The sequence below is a fragment of the Kogia breviceps genome, chromosome 16 (genome assembly GCF_026419965.1).
Source record: "Kogia breviceps isolate mKogBre1 chromosome 16, mKogBre1 haplotype 1, whole genome shotgun sequence".
Lineage (NCBI taxonomy): Eukaryota > Metazoa > Chordata > Mammalia > Artiodactyla > Physeteridae > Kogia > Kogia breviceps.
The window spans coordinates 67,331,004-67,349,572 of NC_081325.1; the positions used below are offsets into that span (position 1 = coordinate 67,331,004).

General features: G+C 45.9%; 1 protein-coding gene across 5 annotated transcripts in view; it reads left to right on the top strand.

Annotated features, from left to right (window-relative positions):
* Positions 1-258: 258 nt before the first annotated feature.
* FARP1 (FERM, ARH/RhoGEF and pleckstrin domain protein 1) overlaps positions 259-18,569 on the top strand; it is a 289,826-nt gene continuing 271,515 nt past the window's right edge. The window contains exon 1 of one of the 5 annotated variants that reach the window (XM_059042018.2): positions 259-584. The gene's annotated coding sequence lies outside the window, so the exon portion shown is untranslated. Of the gene's footprint in view, positions 679-1,202; positions 1,223-18,569 lie in introns of those variants that run through there. The other 4 variants (XM_067016604.1, XM_059042013.2, XM_059042014.2 and 1 more) reach the window with 4 other exon arrangements.

Genomic DNA, 18,569 nt, shown 5'->3' on the forward strand with positions numbered 1-18,569 from the left:
AGCGGGGCGGGGCGGGGCGGGGCGCGCCGGCGCGCAGGTCGCGGGCGCGGACGCTGGAGGGGGCTGTGGCTCTCCCGCTGTCCCCGCGGCTCGGGCTGCGCGGCGCCCGGGCTCCCCCCGCTGAGGGGCCGGCCCAGGCCCGGGGAGGGGCTCGCCTTCCTTCACTTCCCGCTCGCCGGTCTGGAGGCGGCGGGGCCGGCGCGGGCGCAGGGCTGCGGGCGCTCGGCTGGCGCGCGGGGCGGGGACGCGGCCGCCGCCCGCTTTGCGCCGCTCCTCCCCGCGCGAGTGGCGCTCGGCCCGGCGTCGAGGCGGCCATGGCGACCCTGAACCCGCTCCCCACCCACCCCGCCTGCTCCGCCCTCCCCTCCGCCCCGCGCCACCTTTGATGGCTCGGACCTCGGCCGGCCACCGCCAGCCCCGCTCGCGTGTCCGCGCCGCCGCCGCCCCCGCCGCCCGCGGGTATTAATAGCCGAGCGTCCCCGCCGCACGCGCAGCCGGAGCCGCCGCGCCCTCGGCCGCCGGGAGCTCGGAGCTGCGGAGCCCGGAGGCCGGGAGTGGGAGCCGGAGCCGCCTGCGCCGTGGAGGTAGGAGGCGCGCGGCGAACAATGATCCCGGCGGACTGGCGGCAACTTGTGCGAGTAGGGCGCCCGGAGCCGACCGACCGGGGCGCGGGTGGAGGTAGCTGCGTGGCCCGCGGGTCCTGCCCGGAGGAGGGGGCGGCGGGTGGGATCGGGCTTCCTCTAATGAGGCGGGAGAGTCGCTCTCCGGGCCCGGGGCAGCCCGGCAACAATAGCCGGAGCTCGGGGGCCTCCGGGCTCCGCGCCGCCCCTTGCACCCTCCTCTTACCTCCGGGGACTCGGGCTGCGGGCTCCTCGCGCGTCCCCTCTCGCCTCCCCCGCCCCGCGGCGCCCTTCCCCCTCTTCCTCCCATCCCACCCGGCGCGCTGACAGCGCCGGACGCGGCTTCCGGACCTCCGGCTGCAATCTCGGCCCCTGCGACCGACCGCGGGCCGGGGAGGAGGCCATTGGCGCGGCTGCCACCGCGCTGCCGGGTGCCCTCCGCTCGCCCACGCCGGCGCGAGGACCCCGGTGGGTGACAAAGAGGAACACGCCCTCTGCCTAAGTTAGATTTTTGTTCCCCTTTGCCGCCAACCTTTATGAAGAGCAAAGTTTTTTTAATTTCTTCCTTTTTTTTTTTTAAGCAAAGGACAGAGATTTTTGTGGTGAGCATTTCCAGACAACAACTTCTGATTGTGGTTTTACGATTTAAGTTCCGGAAACTTTAGCTCTGTGATCCTGCTAGATCTTTGAGAGTGTGTGCGTGCGTGTGTGTGTGTGTGTGTGTGTGTGTGTGTGTGTTGTTTGAGGGGAAAAAAATGAGTTCCCCGTAATCAGTCTGGATGTCGTTTACGGCAGTTGGAGCCCAGCTGGAGTCTGTGCAGGATCCCCCAGAAACGAGGGAGGTGAGGCGCACAAAGAAACGAGGACCCTGGTATCAGATCAGCCCCTTGAGATGTGGAGAGATTGCCTTTCATCTGGAATAGTTTAGCCGGCTCAGCCTGTCTCTGATTCTTCTGGAGTACCATGATGGCCTCTGGCTGTTTCATTTTATTATTGTTGTTGATGTCTTTCTTGTTAGTTTCCCAGGTTTGACTTGCTCAGCCCCGCCCTCCCCTGTTTCACGGTTCCCCCTTAGCCATGGCTTTTGGGGACCCGCATCTCCCCCACCCAGCCGGCAAGGTCTTCAGCAGAGCCAGACTCCAGCCTAGCAGTGGGTTAGGTTCACTGTGTTTTGCATGTGGTGACTTGGCCAAGCCCATTCTAGAACATCTTCCAGCATTGTCTTGCTTTTCTTATTCAGTCTAAACAGGACAGAAAGGAGGAAGAAAGGCCTTTTTGGTCCTGAGAGCTTTGGGACATTTGCCTTAAAAATCGTTCTCATGGTTGCCATCAGGCAGGCCCTTCTGAAGTCTTCTACCTTTGGTTGTCTTCCTACATTCCACAGCCTTCTGGCCGGGGGTGGGGGGGGGTGGGGGGTGGTTTACCTTCAGCCTTTCCTGGGGGTTGGTCTTCTGGGTTTGACAGTCTCTGGTGATGCTCTTCGTGTGGGTTCAGCACGCACATGTCTCACTTTATATTCCTGCAGCATCGTTCTGCAGCAAAAGGCACCAATATTGGAGTTCCTCCAAGCACAATGAAATGTTTGTGTTTTTAGAATGTCTGGCTAATAGAGCTGCTTCTGGGTAAAATGAAGAGGCACATTATTGGCCAGTGGCTGGCTTGCTGGGCGAGGTGTTGGTGGAAATAGTGAGCTGCTAGCCCAGTGCTTCCCAGAATCTCTTCTTTATTTTCTGTGGACGAGAAACTTGAAATACTTGGTGATGATGTAGCTGTGCTCCGTAGGGTCACAGATTCGGTAGCATGCCCCCTGTGAGTTGGGGTGTGGTTTTTCATTTAAGGTGTTCTTACCCTGTGGGAATCCTGAAGGTAGATTTATAATGTCCCTTTTCACATAGTCTTTTTCTGGAATTGTATACAGGGATTGGATTCCTTAGGTCTTAATAGAATACTAATGGTACTCTGCGGGCCAAATTTACCAAAAGGAGATTTAAAAATCTATCCTAGATAATTTTCTTCTGGCATGTTGCAGTTACGCCATAATTACCTTAAGACCATGAGGAACCTGGGTGAATATTTTTGTTTTGCTTTTTATTTAAGAAACTCTCCAAGGAAATGGTTTTAAGAAGATAAGAATTGAATACAGTATTGAGAGGGTTAGTTTTTTTTAAAAAAAGTGGAATTCATCCTCTAATATTCATTGAGCTCTAATATTCATAGAAGAGTTTAATTCATTTGGAAAATGATATGTATTTATAAGGAGGGTGCCTGTGATAGACATCAGAAAAGAAAACCTTTTTCCATCCTTGCGGAGGTTAAAGAATGCTGGAGAAGAGACAGGAGCCCAGTTTTTGCATACTGAACATTTTAGGAAAGACGGCATTGTGGCTTTCTCAGAGGATGAGGAAAGTTGTATGGATTTGTAGGTACTTGGCTAGTGCTTTGATGGCAAAAGCTTTTGTAACTGGCCTTGCTTATTTTAGAGACCTGCCTAGTGAAATGCACTTTCCCCTTGAACTGAAGATGCTACAGACAAGAGAAGGGCTCTTATAATCCCCAAATACAGTCACTCAAGTCCTTTCTACTTTGGGTGCACAGGTATTCCAAGTGTTGCTTACCATTGCCTGGGAGGGGAGAGGGTGGGCTTTTAAAGGTTCCTGGGGCTGCACCTCTCGTATTATTTGGTACTTTTGATTGAAAGGAGGGCTCTCCAAGCCTGCCTATTGAATGGGAAGTGGTGGATCCACTTAAAAATTTTTTTTTTCCTTGCTTTTTAATGGTTAGAGTTTCTGCTGTGGCCTCACTTCATCATAGGCCCCTCACCCTCTGTTTCCGCCAGGTTACTGCCTTAAGCACTTCCACATGTCTGGGAAGAGCAGAGCCCAACGGTTTCCATTCAAAATTACTTGAAATACTGATTTCACCAGTCCTTTTATGCCAAATGCTGCCTTTGTTTTTAATCAAGAAGCCCCCAGAAACTGTTTAAAGTGGAGAAACTGGCTTTTTATAGGCTGCCCTCCTCCTGGTTTAAATCAGCTAAAAATGTTTTGCCAAGTGGATACTTTGAGCAGAAGTGGACACTTGGTATGTATTAAATGTGGGTGCTCTCAGCCTCTGATACTTGTGAAATAAACCAGGGGCCATCAGGTCCAGTGTGCCTCAGCATACTCAGTGCTGCCTAGGAACTCAGGCAGTTTTCTTATTTAATGTGGGATAGAAATCAGACGGCAAAATGGGCAATTTAATATGGGAATTCATCATTTACACTGAATTAATTTCATGTGTAAAATGGTCATGTTTGTGCATACGTTTTCAAACGGAAGGGCCTCAGGCCAAACTGGATTACCTTTAACTCTCTATTATGTAATATTCCTCACCAAAGAGTAACTCCACTTTATGTGAAGACTTTGGCCTTTTCATAAAGGTATCTTAAGAAAAATTTTAAAAAAAGGTATCTTAAGAGGAGACTTATAAAGACAGTATTATATGACTTTCATTGTTTGTTCTCATCATATTAATTCAGGATCTAGTATAGTGCCTGGCACATAGCAAACCCTTTCTGAATACTTGTTGAGTGAATAAGTAAACCTAATTTTCATGTCCTTTCAAGTTATCCTTTAAGGTTTTTAAGGGAAATTTGATATTAGCCCTGACAAGTTGTTGTTCTGGGAATGTGAAAATTTGGTATTTGATTTCATTTCTGTTTTTTTCTAATTTAACAATTTAAGCTAACCTTTAAAGTTGGGTATTGTAAAAATATACAGGCTCATTAAAAAAAAAATCAGACAATAAAAGCATGAAGAAGAAAGTAAAACCTAAAACCTACCTGAAAAAATTAGCTTCTGGGATAACTTTCCCTTTCTTTCTTAGAGATATATTTTTTAGAAGTTCCATTAGTGAGCATCTCTTGGGGGTAACCTCAGTTTTTGTGTGCCTTTCAAATTTGTTCCGGAATGGTAAACTACCTGGGCGCGCAATTCTGGGTTGTTGATCTGTATTAATCAGCTCTCTTTTGGTTCTATTGTTGTCGCGGTGTCCACTGTCAGGCTAACTTATTTGTAAATAGTCTGTCTTTTCTCTCTGGCTGCTCCTAAGATCCTTTGGAGTGCTGCAGTTTCACGAGGTCTAGATGTAATTTCTCCTTTACTTTTATTGCTCTCTCTGCCTCCGTCTCCTGCTCTGCCCTCCTCCCTTCCCCCTTCCGCCATCATCTTATCTGTGTGTTCCTTTCTGTTGCCCTGTAGTATTTCAGTGTCTGGATGTGCTACAGTTTGTTGATCTGGTCACCCTTGGCCACTCTGGCTGTTTCCAGTTTGGGCTGTTATGAATAAGGCTGCTGTGAACATTTGTGAACAAGTCTTTGTGCGGAGATCTGCTTTCCTTTTTATTGCTCGGTCTTATGATAAGTGTATGTTTATAAGAAACTGCCATCTGTTTTTCCAAAGTGTTTGTACCATTTTACATTCTCGCCAGTGATATATGAGTGTTCCACGTCCTGTGATCCTCATGAACACTTGAAATTATCCATCGTTTTCATTGTAGCCATTCTGGTCGATGTGTAGTGGTATCTCCTTGTGGTTTAATTTTATATTTCCCTGAAAGGGAAGTGATAAGTTTTCCTGTGCTTTTTGGCCATTTGTCTATCTTCCTTTGTGCCGTGTCCATTAACGCTTGGTTCTTTTTCATTGATTTTTGTCTGATGGTTTTATATAGCTTTTGAGTATAATGGACATACAATAAACTGCATACACTTAATGTCATCTTATTTTACAATTATAGGAGTCCTGTGTATATTCTATATACAAATGCATTGTTAGATCTATGTATTATGAATATTTTTACCAGGCTATTGTTTAATCTTTTCCTCTTTTAGTGGTATCTTTTTTTTTTTTTTTCCCCGATACGCGGGCCTCTCACTGTTGTGGCCTCTCCCGTTGCGGAGCACAGGCTCCGGACGCGCAGGCGCAGCGGCCATGGCTCACGGGCCCAGTCGCTCTGCGGCACGTGGGATCTTCCCGGACCGGGGCACGAACCCGTGTCCCCTGCATCGGTAGGCGGACTCTCAACCACTGCGCCACCAGGGAAGCCCTAGTGGTATTTTTTGAAGAGCAAAAGTTATTAGGGAAACATTGTGCATGGTCTACTTATTGAACTTATTAAAGGTCAGGGAATTTTTTCAACTTTGGAAAAATAACACATTTTTGTGTGTAAGACATAGACTAATATTGCTCTGTTCAAGAGGTCAGACTCCATTTACTTCATGGGGATGGAGCAGTTCTATTCTTTCCTAACTAAAACTGAGTTGAAAAGACATGAAAACGAAGAAAACAAAAAAACAAACACTGCTTATTTTGAAAATCTGGGGAAACAAGGTGTTTAAGGTTATGATCAAATAGATTTCTGAAACTCACAGTTGAATTGTTTGTTCTTTTAGCACACAGAAACATTGCGGAAAATAAATATTTTTGAAATCAATACAAAAAATGGAGCCCTGGGTAAAATCAAGATGTAACATTCTAAGAGGAGGTTGGAATGGCATACGTAGGTGCTTGTAAAAGGAGTTTAGTTTCCCTATTTTGGCATGAATTATATAGTGTTATTTATGTGTTCTCATTTTCTGAACCAGATAACAAGCATTGTTGTCAGGTCAGAAAGTACGTTTTCTTGATTTTTGTTTCTCCTGCCCATAAAAGGTAAATAAATATTGCTTGACTTGAATTAAAATTTTTGTAATGACTGAAACATAAACAGACTCAAAGTAATAGAGAACAGACTTGTGGTTGCCAAGGGGGAGAGGAGGGTGGGGAAAGGATGGATTGGGAGTTTGAGGAGATGATTAGCAGATGCAAACTATTTTATATAGGACGGATAAACAACAAGGTCCTACTGTAGAGCATGGGGAACTATATTCAGTATCCCTTAATAAACCATAATAGAAAAGAAAAATAAATAAGTAAATAAAATTTAAAAATTTATACAAGGAAAACACCATGACATTTTAGAATACGGAAGTTAGAGACTGGGGTCAAAGGTCACAAGAGTTGGGAGTATAGGTGATAAAATGTGATGTTGGGCAAGTTATTCGTGCTCTTTTCCTAAAACATGAAGGAAACTTCAAGAGTGCATTTACCTTCCAGTGACAGAATCTTTGACTAATAGCAGTGAGACTCATCAAACAGTTAGTTGCCTCAAGTAATAAGAAGGAAGGGGCTCCCGGTTCAATGCCTCAGCTCACAGCATCACCCGGGACCCGAATTCTTTCTGTCCTTCCACCCTGCCATCCCAGCTTGTTGCTTTTTGCACTCTGGCTGGTTGCCTAAGTGGTTAATTAGACTGCTGCAGCCTGATTAGCTGGTACGGCGAAGGGCTGCTGCAGCTCCATGCCTTTTACTCTTACACATTTGGTGTCATCGGGCCAATGGTGGCACAGCCTTTTTCACGCTCCTTTTGTCCTTACGCAGAGTGCTTCTCGGAAGCCTCCAACATTTGTTGGTCTTTGAAGAAGGATCTGGGGAATATTTCTGTGCTCTGAAAGAGAGACCCAAGGGCTGGACCGAACGTGATGCCTGGAACCACAGCAGCCAAAATTGTGACTAGCCTTGGGGTGAAGGCAAGAGGGTGACGGGCTGAAAGATGGAAGCAGAGTTCCTGTGGGCCTCACTTAGTCACTGATCTTACTGCACCTGGAGCTTACTACACTAAATAATAGCTAATTTTGTATACCAAATAACGCAGACCTGGACTTAGTGTAATAAACAATAAGTTTACCCACTTTCTAATTCTGTTATTGCCATCCAAAGCATCTTGACTGATACATTAATTGAAAGACTTTATCTTTCTTTTTAAGAAATATTTTGTTTCTTTTTTTTTTTAATTAAGTATAGTTGACTTACAGTGTTAGTTTCCGGTGTTCAACATAGTGATTTAATATTTTTATAGATTATGCACTATACAAAGGTTATTTCAGTATTAATGACTATATTCCCAGTGCTATACATTACATCCTTATGACTTATTATATAACAGGTCATTTGTACCTTTTTTTTTTTTTTTTTTTTTTTTTTTTTTGCGGTATGCGGGCCTCTCACTGTTGTGGCCTCTCCCGTTGCGGAGCACAGGCTCCGGACGCACAGGCTCAGCGGCCATGGCTCACGGGCTCAGTCGCTCCGCGGCACGTAGGATCTTCCCGGACCAGGGCACGAACCCGTGTCCCCTGCATCGGCAGGCGGATTCTCAACCACTGCGCCACCAGGGAAGCCCTGTACCTCTTTTTTAAAAAACTTTTTATTTTTAAAATTTTTTTGCGGTACGTGGGCCTCTCACCGTTGTGGCCTCTCCCGTTGCGGAGCACAGGCTCCGGACGCGCAGGCGCAGCGGCCACGGCTCGCGGGCCCAGCCGCTCCGCGGCACGTGGGATCTTCCCGGACCGGGGCACGAACCCGCGTCCCCCGCATCGGCAGGCGGGCTCTCAACCGCTGCGCCACCAGGGAAGCCCCATTTGTACCTCTTAATCCCCTTCGCCCATTTTGCCTATCGCCCCACCCTCCTCCCCTTTGGCAGACACTAGTTTGCTCTCTGTATCTGTGAATCTGTCTCTGTTTTGTTATATTTATTCCTTTGTTTTTTAGATTCCACATATAAGTGAAAATACAGTATTTATCTTTCTCTGTCTGACCCACTTCACTCAGCATCGTCCCCTCCAGGTCCATCCGTGTTGTCACAAATGACGAGATTTCCTTCTTTTTTATGTCTGAGTATATCCCATTGTGTAGATATACTACGTTTTCTTTATATATTCATCTGTCAGTGGACATTTAGGTTGTTTCCATGTCTTGGCTATTGTGAATAATGCTGCAGTGAACACAGGGGTGTGTGTATCTTGTTGAATTAGTGTTGTCGTTTTCTTTAAATACCCAGGAGTAGAAATGCTGGATGGTATGATAGTTCTAGTTTTAATTTTTTGTGGAGCCTCCATGCTGTTTTCCATAGTGTCTGCACCAATTTACATTCCCACCAACAGTGCTGGAGGGTTCCTTTTCTCCACATCCTCACCAACGCTTGTTATTTCTTGTCTTTTTGATGATAGCCGTTCTGACAGGTTGGAAGATTTGATCTTTCATCTTCCATTTAACATGATCTATGAGAAAGAGTTTATTACTGTTAATTATGTGGAAAGTGGCTTAGTGATCACGTCAAGTCACCACGAGAGATGAACTATTTTTAAGGACTTTACGTATTTGATAACGTGTGCAAATCTTGTCACTAAGTCTGCATGATTTTCACCTTTTCCTCTTAACGATGGCCTTCCAGGACATCTGCTTAGCATCGACCATTTGGGGTTTGGATAACAAGACATACTTGATGGGAATATTTCATTTCTTTAAGAAAAAAATGATGGCAGTGCCTACCATTTCTGTCCACCTAGAATGGCGTTTATCTTCATGTTTAATATCGCTCAGGAGATTTGTGAAGCCATTATTTATTTATTTTAAAAATAAATTTATTTATTTATTTTTGGCTGCGTTGGATCTTCGTTGCTGTGCACGGGCTTTCTCTACTTGCGGCGAGCAGGGCCTACTCTTCGTTGTGGTGCACGGGCGTCTCATTGTGGTGGCTTCTCTTGTTGTGGAACATGGGCTCTAGGCACGCGGGCTTCAGTAGTTGTGGCGCACAGGCTTAGTTGCTCCGCGGCATGTGGGATCTTCCCAGATCAGGGCTTGAACCCGTGTCCCCTGCATTGGCAGGTGGATTCTTAACCACTGCACCACCAGCGAAGGCCCTGTGAGGCCATTATTAATCAGAGATTAATATCTTCCTTTATAATCTTGCCGGATCTTTTGGTTGTCTGGCATGAAATCTTACTGGGGGCCAATGTTATTAGTAGAGTGAACTGCTTGGAAATGTCAGGGTTTGCGTAAACTAAAGATTTACCACGTTGAAAAATTAGACACAGATATTTGTGAGCCTGTAAAGAAAAGTTGAATGATTTTATAATAACCGTAATCCAAGCAAATGAACGGAAAATATCCTGGTGAACAACTTGGAGAATATAGAACCACAATATTCCTATCTATTTTTATTTAATTGATATGACTTTAAAAAAGAAATCTGGTCCTTCCCCCACCTCTTACTATCAAGATGGTCAACTGACCAGGGTAACTTGCATATTCACTGCTGTTTTATTTTTACTTCACTTTATGTAAGGACTTATCAATTCAACAGATATGTTGAATTACTAGTTACCATTGGTGCCACAAAAACAGGGTGCAGTTCCCTGCTCTCAGAGTGTAACATCCAGACCAGATTGGAGAATTATCTAGATAATGACAATATAAGGTGGTATATGACCGGAGCTTTGCAAAAGGTACTGTAATCGTGGAAGTGTTCAGGGTAGTAAGACATTGGATTCTGCTTGGAAGTTGCATTTAAGTTGAGCTTTCAATAAAGAAGTGTGTTTTGTTTGTTAGCGTGTTTATTTTGGTGTTCCCTTTGTAGTCTGTTTATTATAAAAGGATTAGAAAAGTATTCACTTATAAAACAGAAAGTAAAAATCCGTTGCAATCCTGCTGGTCAAAATTTATGAAGATTAAGATTTAATTTATTTCCGTTTGACTTTTGGCATATTCAATATATTCCCAGTATTTTTCTCTATCCATACCAACATACATTTTTTTAAAATTGGGAGAATGATGCATGTATAATTAGAAGTCACTTTCCCCCTGTAACATTGTCTGAGTGTTTTCCATACTGAGTTTTCTTTGACATGAAAATGTTCAGTGACTATGTAATATCCCCCTGAATAGTTCTACATAATGAACCTAATGTTGCCCTTTATCGGTCATTTCTTCTTCTTGCAGTATTTGGCTGCAGTGACAATCTGTACATAAATCTATGGAAAAGAGGGTCTGTTGTTGCAAGGGACAGACACCCACCTTGAGTCATAGGAAGCAGAAGAGGGGAATTTCGTAGCTCTCCATTCCAACCCCAGAAAGGGCCGAGGTGGGTCATCTCAGGAAGGGAGACCTGGGTCCAAAGACTCCAGCCACCTGTGGGGTTGCCCCCACAATGCCCTGCTTTGTCGCTGGGGATTGGCTTCGTTTTCCTGGTCCTCCCCACTGGCACCTCGGGACAGTTTGCTGGTGATGGTGGCGCTGTCCTGCCTGTTGCAGGAAGGATAGCACCCACGGCCCCGCCTTGAAAGTCAAGCCGTCCTTCAGTCAGTTGGCACAGCGTCACGCGTGTTCCATTCCCCAGGATAAAGCACTCCTGCCTCTCCTGCTGTGATCGGGAATCACCTAGTTGGAGTTTGAACCCCCGTCTCCACCCCTCCAGGGAAGGACCCCTCTTTAGCCCAGATGAAGGGCCCCTCTTGTGATGGGTGTGTGCGTGTGTACAAGGATGGGGTGAGGGTGGGGAATAGCAGCCTTTATGGGTAGGATTGACAGGCAAAAATAAGGGGAAAAAACTTCCTGGGGGAGGGATCAAAAGGGAAGGAAGGGGCTTCCCTGGTGGCGTAGTGGTTGGGAGTCCGCCTGCCGATGCAGGGGACACGGGTTCGTGCCCCGGTCCGGGAAGATCCCACGTGCCGCGGAGCGGCTGGGCCCGTGAGCCGTGGCCTCTGAGCCTGGGCGTCCGGAGCCTGTGCTCCGCGACGGGAGAGGCCACAACAGTGAGAGGCCCGCGTACCGCCAAAAAAAAAAAAAAAAAAAAAAGGAAAGTAAGGGCAGAGATAGGAAGGAAAGGCCTCGGTCCACCACCATCCAGGGCTGTGCTGAAGCTTGCAGGTCCCCGTCACATAAAGGTTGATGTCTGAGCCCCGAGAGCAGCAGTTCTAACCTAATGTTCCCTTGTGAGGGGCGTCATAGTGATTTGTCCCTGATTAGACATGATCCGCAAACAACCTTCCTCTCGCGTGTACTCAGACACACCTTCCGGAATGGGGGGAAAGGGGTTAGAAATCGATCGAGCTTGCTCGGTGTGAGTTTATAGCGAAACTGTTCCCTGCAGAAGCCCACCAGGTAGGCTGGGATGGGAGGTGTGCCTGTGCGTTCCTTTCTCCTCACTTGTTACAACTCTTTACGCGCCCCCTTTCTCTGTTGTTGGTCAGAAGCACTTAGTGAGCAAAGGTGTTAGTTCGTGGCAGCCCTCATCAGTCCCCAGCGAACAAGGCTGTTTCAGGACAACTGTATGATGAGAGGGAAGATACCCATTTGTGACACAGCCAAGCCATGCCCATTTTTCAAATTCCCAGTCAAAGCGATGCCTGTGTCTCAGTTCCGTTGGCTAATAACCTTTTGAGATTATCCACAGAAGCGTTGGGGAGGCTGACTGATGCGTAACTGGTTTTATCCATAGAGTATCTCACATCATTAGTTATTTCCTCCCCAATGTATGAATTTTGCCTTTTTCCCCAGAGTTAGTTTCTGGAGGTCGGGGGCCATGTCTCAAACTTCTATTGTATCTTCTAGGTACTTAGAAAGGAGCCTTTCTTTGATGGATTAATGAAAATCTTATCATAGGATCTTAGGCAGCTAGAAAATCACAACTCATTAGATTCTCAATAACTCTTCACAAGCTAGAAAGAATAAAACTGATCTATCTCACTTTTTTGTGTGTGTGTGCTAGGCGGGCCTCTCACTGTTGTGGCCTCTCCCGCTGCGGAGCACAGGCTCCAGACGCGCAGGCTCAGCGGCCACGGCTCACGGGCCCAGCCGCTCCGCGGCACGTGGGATCTTCCCGGACCGGGGCACGAACCCGTGACCCCTGCATCGGCAGGCGGATTCTCAACCACTGTGCCACCCGGGAAGCCCTCTATCTCACTTTTAACAAAGATCTGTCAAGCACCTTTTATGCGGCGGGCACTGTTGTTGAGATTCACATCGGTGAACAAAACAGGCCGAAAAATCCTCATCTTCATGGGGACCATATATTTTTCGGGGTCCAAATTGAGACATTTTTGACCCTGAAAGGTGCGAACTCCATGGGCTGCCAGATCAAGAGGCGTCTAAGTGGATGGTCGCCCTCGTGCTCAGTGGCCCCAAGTTGGGGGGCTGATTTTCCCCAGAGATCGTCAGACTGCCTCTGGGACAGTCTGGGGACAGATACAGTTAATCTCCTGTGACTTCAGGGATGAGCCCCAACATTTACTCACCTGGCACATGTTTATTGAGAACCTGTGTGGCTGTATCCATGTTCTCCTAAAAGATTGTTTGCTCCCAGGCAAGACTCTTCATGGGGACATGCAAGTGGGAGATTTGTCCTCAGCTGTCGAGGAAAATAATGAATGGAATTGTTGGAGAGACGGGGGACTCCTGAGATACACATCACAGGTTCCAAGTCACTTGCTTGCAGAAGTCCTTTTGATCAGCGTTTGTTTTTTTTTTAGGTTTGGAAATCAGCAGGGCTCTAGGCCCTGAAGGTGATTTAACAGATATATTTCTTTTTAAGGGAAAAAGGAATTGAAAATGTTTTGGAAGGAAAGCATCTGTGCATTAATAATTTAAAAAAATGATATACAGTAAAAGTGACTCTTTCCCCCCGTGGACTGTTCTGTGAGTTTTACCACGTGTACTGATTTGTATGACCAACACCACAATCAACATACGGAAGGAACATTTTCAGCAGCTCAAAAAATTCCCATATGTTGTTCCTTTGTGTCTGTCACCCTCCTCTGTCCCCTGCCCCAACTCCTGTTAACCACTGATCTTTACTCTGTCACTATTGGTTCTTTTCCAGAATGTCTTATAAGTGGAATCACGGAGTATGTAACCTTTTGAGACTGGCTTCTTTCGCTCACACAGACGTCTCTGAGATTCTTCTAAGTTTTTGTGACCGTCTTTCTTTCCCTTCTGTTGCTGAGTTGTATACCGTTGTGTGGATGTACCACAGTTTGTGTGGCCATTCGGTTGTTGAAGGACACTGGGGTTGTTTCCAGTTTGGGGCAGTTGTGAATAGAATGGCCAGAGACATACAGCTGCTAGAAACTGTCACGTGCGGGTTTTGATGTGGGCGTGATTTCTCAGGGGCAGAGATCCAGAAGTGGGGTCTTCACCAGCACTTGATGTTGTCAACACTTTGTACTGGAGCCATTTTAATAGGGGTGTAGTGCTGTGTCGGCAAGGCTGTTTATTTATTTATTTATTTTAAAATACGCTAAGAAAACACCTGTACAAGGGGCTTATCCAAAGATAGGACTAAATCATCTCCTGGACTACCTAGCAGAGGCCTCATGAACTCTGTTAGCTGCCCGTTTTTTGAAGGGGTAGATCAAAAAGAGCAATTGTGTATATAAAGTCTGTAACGATGCCAGCAAGAAATAGATGTAAATAACATGTCCCGTAGATACTTATCTCAGAGACCCGATAGGGTGTATAGGTTTGACGTCAGTAAGTGTCTTGTTAATTCTCTATGTGAATATACGGTGAAAATGATAAAGAGATAAAATTACAGAAGCAGCTGAAAGGCAGTATAGACATGGAGGAAAGAACACAGGCTTTGGGACATGTATTAGTTGTCTATTGCTGTGTGACAAATTCCTCCCAAATTGAGTGACTTATGTCAATAGTAAATACTGTCTTTCACAGCTTCTCTGGGACGGGACTCCGGGAGTGGCTTTAGAAAGGCAGCTCTGGCTTGGGTATCTGTAGTAAAGATGTCAGCTGGGGTGGTGGTAGGATCTGTTTCCAAGGAAGCCCATAGGTTCCTCGGGCAGAGGCTGCTTGAGTGTCCTCACAGCATGGAGGCTAGATTCTCCCAGAGTGAGTCATTTATGAGGAGACCAAGATAGAAACTGCCATGATCTAGGCTGTGAAGTCCTACTTTGTCACTTCCAGATTCCGGGTCACACAGGCCAGTCATGATTCAGTGGGAGGTGACTCCCCAAAAGTGTGGATGCCAGGCGGCAAGGACCCCTGGGAGCCGTCTTGGAAGCTGGTACCACGGGCCTTGAGGGACCTGTGTTCAAATCCCCGCTGGCCACTCAAAAGCTGTGTGGTCTAGAGCAAGTCATGTCATTTCTGAGTCCTGCTTTCCTCTCATTTTAAAAATGGAGGTAATAATACCTGCTGAATAATAATTATTGAGATACAAATCATGGATTCTAAATAAATTGCTTGTCAAAGGCTTGATGGTCAGCATTTGTTAAGATTTGGAATTTTGGAAATTTGGGATTTCTTTTGGGAATTGAAGATAATACCTAAAAAGGGATTGTCTGGCAGTTTATAGAAGGCTCGTGACATGGCAGGTGTTATTTGTACTATTAAACCATGAAGCTTTGAATCTTAACTGCGCAGAACCTGTCAACAAAGATAAAAACATTAAGTAATGACATTCTTTTTAGCAAAGGTATTGGTCACAGCTCCATTCACTTTTAGATTCTGTGTATTTTTTTCTCTATATATGTATCTTTCCTTCCTTTCTTGAAAGGGGAAAGCCAGTTATTGTGAATTAGCAAAGACCAAATTCCTCATCTAATCTGGTTCTCAAGTCCTTACTTTTAATAATACCCCCCAAATAAGAAATATGTTATTTGCGGTCTGCTGTATTGTGCTAGAGGAACTCAGAGAGACATTATGGATGAGTTTGGAGATGTCTGGAGAGCAGGTAAGAAGCATCAGCTCACTGCATCCTCTTTACAGAGTGTTTAGAAAATGCTTACTCGTAAAAGTAATTTTAAAATACATAAAGCAGCTCCATTTGACTTTATCGGAACAGTCCAGAAAGCATTCCTTTTCGAAGTGATTGTGATGTGGGATAATGTAACTCTGCCTGTTTTGCTGTAACTGAGAAGAAGCATGGCTGAAAGAAATCAGGCGTCTTGGCCCTATTTTCTTTCCCCTCCTCCTCTGTTTCACTCCTCCCCCTGACCTGCCGCTATCCGCCCCCCCCCCCCGTGTGCCGTTCCTTTATTTATTTATTTAATTTTTGGCTGCGTTGGGTCTTCGTTGCTGTGCACCGGCTTTCTCTAGTTGCGGCGAGCGGGGGCTACTCTTCGTTGCGGTGCGCGGGCTTCTCATTGTGGTGGCTTCTCTTGTTGCGGAGCACGGGCTCTAGGTGTGCGGGCTTCAGTAGCTGTGGCACATGGGCTCAGTAGTTGTGGCTCGCAGGCTCAGTAGTTGTGGCACACGGGCTTAGTTGCTCCACGGCTCTTCCTGGCCCAGGGCTCGATCCCGTGTCCCCTGCACTGGCAGGCGGATTCCTAACCACTGCGCCACCAGGGAAGCCCTGTGCCATTCTTAATACAAACCTCAGGAGCCCTTGTCCCTCACATCCTCCCATATGTACACCTGCGGCTTCCTCTGTTTGGTATGTGAGAGCTTTCCACCCAGTCCCTGCCCACCCCCTTCCAGAAGCTTTTCCGAAGGCTAAGATCTACGCTGGGGGGGTGCTAACATCGACACTCTGTGTTTATACCTCTGTGTTTTTTCTCTTCCCCACTCCTTTTATTTATTGCATCAACTTGTATTGAGCACTTCTAAGTCCCAGGCTGAATTCTAAGGCTTTATGTGTACAAAGTCATTTGATCATACCAACCATCCTCATTTTTAGTCCACATTTTGTATAAGAGGAAACTGTGGCACAAAGAGGTTAAGTGACTTGCTGAAGGTCACATATAGTTTATTATTGGACAAAGCTTTGGAAGTCTTTTCCCGTTTGTTGAGAGTAACTTCTTCTGAAGTATTTTACACCCTCCACTCTCTTAGTGCCTGGTAAAGTGCCCAGAACATAGTAGGTACCCAGTAAATATTTGCTGAAGCTTAACTCTCTTAAGAGGCAAACTTTGTCTCAAATAATTTCTTTCCATTTCTTTGTAAAATGTAGTCACCCTTGACCTTCTACAGGATGATGAGGTTCTAAGGTTCTGAGCTGATTTCCAACGTTCTTCATTCACCCTCTTTTTTCTGGGGGTAACTTACCTCTTTCGGGATTATACTCTTAGTTTGTTACTTAAGAGACGACCACATATGTTTAAAATTCTGTATAAGATGCATGTGTTTATATGCATTGAGAAAAGGGTGTTTTACCTGTGGTGTTCTTTGGATAGGAATAATGTGAGTGGTTTTTATTTTTTCCTTTGAACTTTTCTGTGTTTTGTAAATTTCCTATAATGAATTTTTATTGTTTTTATAATTAGCCAGCCGTGTCATTTAACGTGAGAAAAGTAAACTGTTTCTCAGAGGTGGAAGAAAAGAAAAACCTCTTCAGATTTTTTCCCGCAAATTAAGCCAAGCCTGGTCACATATGTAAACAGTCATCTTAGACATACTTGGGCATTGCAGTTCTTTCCCTGCTGTGTTATTGAAAGCACCTACTTGAAGACCACTTTCTTCTTCCTAGTGTTTCCAAGGCACCTAACAGTAATATAGGTGCTCATGACACTTGGGTGAGAGACGGTGGTCTAGGGGAGATGGTTATCAAAAGGTATTTTTAAATTTCTGGGTTGGAAGTTCAAGGTTGCCTGGGGTCTGTGGTTCAGATCAGTGGAATGCCTTTGTTTTGGAGGTAGAATAATTCATAAACATGAACTCAGACTCTAGGTACGGTTTGAGAATAGTAATTCCAAGGTAACATAAATAAATCCCACCGTTGGCGTTATCAGGTCCAGAGTTGGTGGTGAGGCTCAAGACCTGTGGCAGGGGAACAGTGGCTTCTCCCAGGCTGGTAGGTAAATTAGCAAGGACTGCAGGGGATAAGAAATTGTCCTGGTGGTTTGATTCTTTTTATTTTAAAAAAATGGCTGTGCTTTGCTGTAGGAAGACGAATCTGAGAAACGCAGAAGTTGTCTGTCTGCTTGCCGTGCCATGCTGTTTGGGTACCACTTGCCTGTTTATCCTGAGAAGCTAACTAGGGTGGGTATCGTCCTAGTTCTTCACTCCCACTTGCTCTCTTCCCCTGGCATAATTCAGTGCTAGGAGTGGCCCTCAGTTCTACTAGCTGAAGGCACAATAAAAAAAAGTCTGTCTTCAGGGAGACGGTAGGGAAAACCCAATATCCCGTCAAAACCCATCCTCTGAAAACTGCTTGAAAGTCTCCTGCATGGGCTAGAAGGACAAACAGCACATAGGAATCCTGTCCGGCTTCTCCTTGGAATCAGGATTCTGGCTGCCAGTTTTGTAGCAGGTACTCTGCTAGACGGTGTGCTTGTACTTTGCCACGTATGTTTATTTGGTCATTTACTCAATGAGGAAGGTATTATCTCCATTTTACAGAAGAGGAAGCTGAGACTTAAGATTATTGGGTAGCGTGCCCACGGTCACACAGCTGATCAGTGAAATCAGGCTTTCCTCAAATCCATGCTCTTCTTTGTGGCTCAGTTAGGGATCTTCTCCAGCACAGCTGTACCCGAGCACGCCAGACTAAGGCGGCGTGAGCTGGATCCTGCAAGCTCAGGATCAGACCCTGCCTTTATTTAAAAGTGCGTTATTTTGTTCATTGTGAACTTTAAAAAAATTACTTTTGATTTTCAAAAAATTCGTTAAAAAAGATTATCTTAGTAGTTGTGTGTTTTGGCACCCCCTTAAAGTTTGCGTGCAAGGCCAGGGCCTCACTTACCTCACACAGGACCCAGGCAGCAAGCAGTTCTGGAGACAGAATGCAGACAGTCCGATGAGCCCACAGAGGAGTTCATCTTCCTTTGCGGCACTGTGATACTATTTTGTTTTCCCTTTCGAGGCATTTTAGTCACCAGTCTGAAAGGCCAGTCTCGGCCCCAACTTTGCAGATGCTCTTCTATCTCTGCTGGACACAGTGGCTGGTACCAAAGGTCACTTACAGAAGCTCAGCTTTGAGAAACGGAAGCCCAGGCCCGAAGAAAGCCTGTTAGGTTCGCAGAGGCTGGTGTTTTGTCGCTTGGTGCTGATGTTTGGGGAGCTGGCGCGGGAAGGAGATCTGTTTTCAGATTGAAGGTACATAATAAAGGGGCTGTGCCATGAGGCTTTCGCCAGCACCGATGCC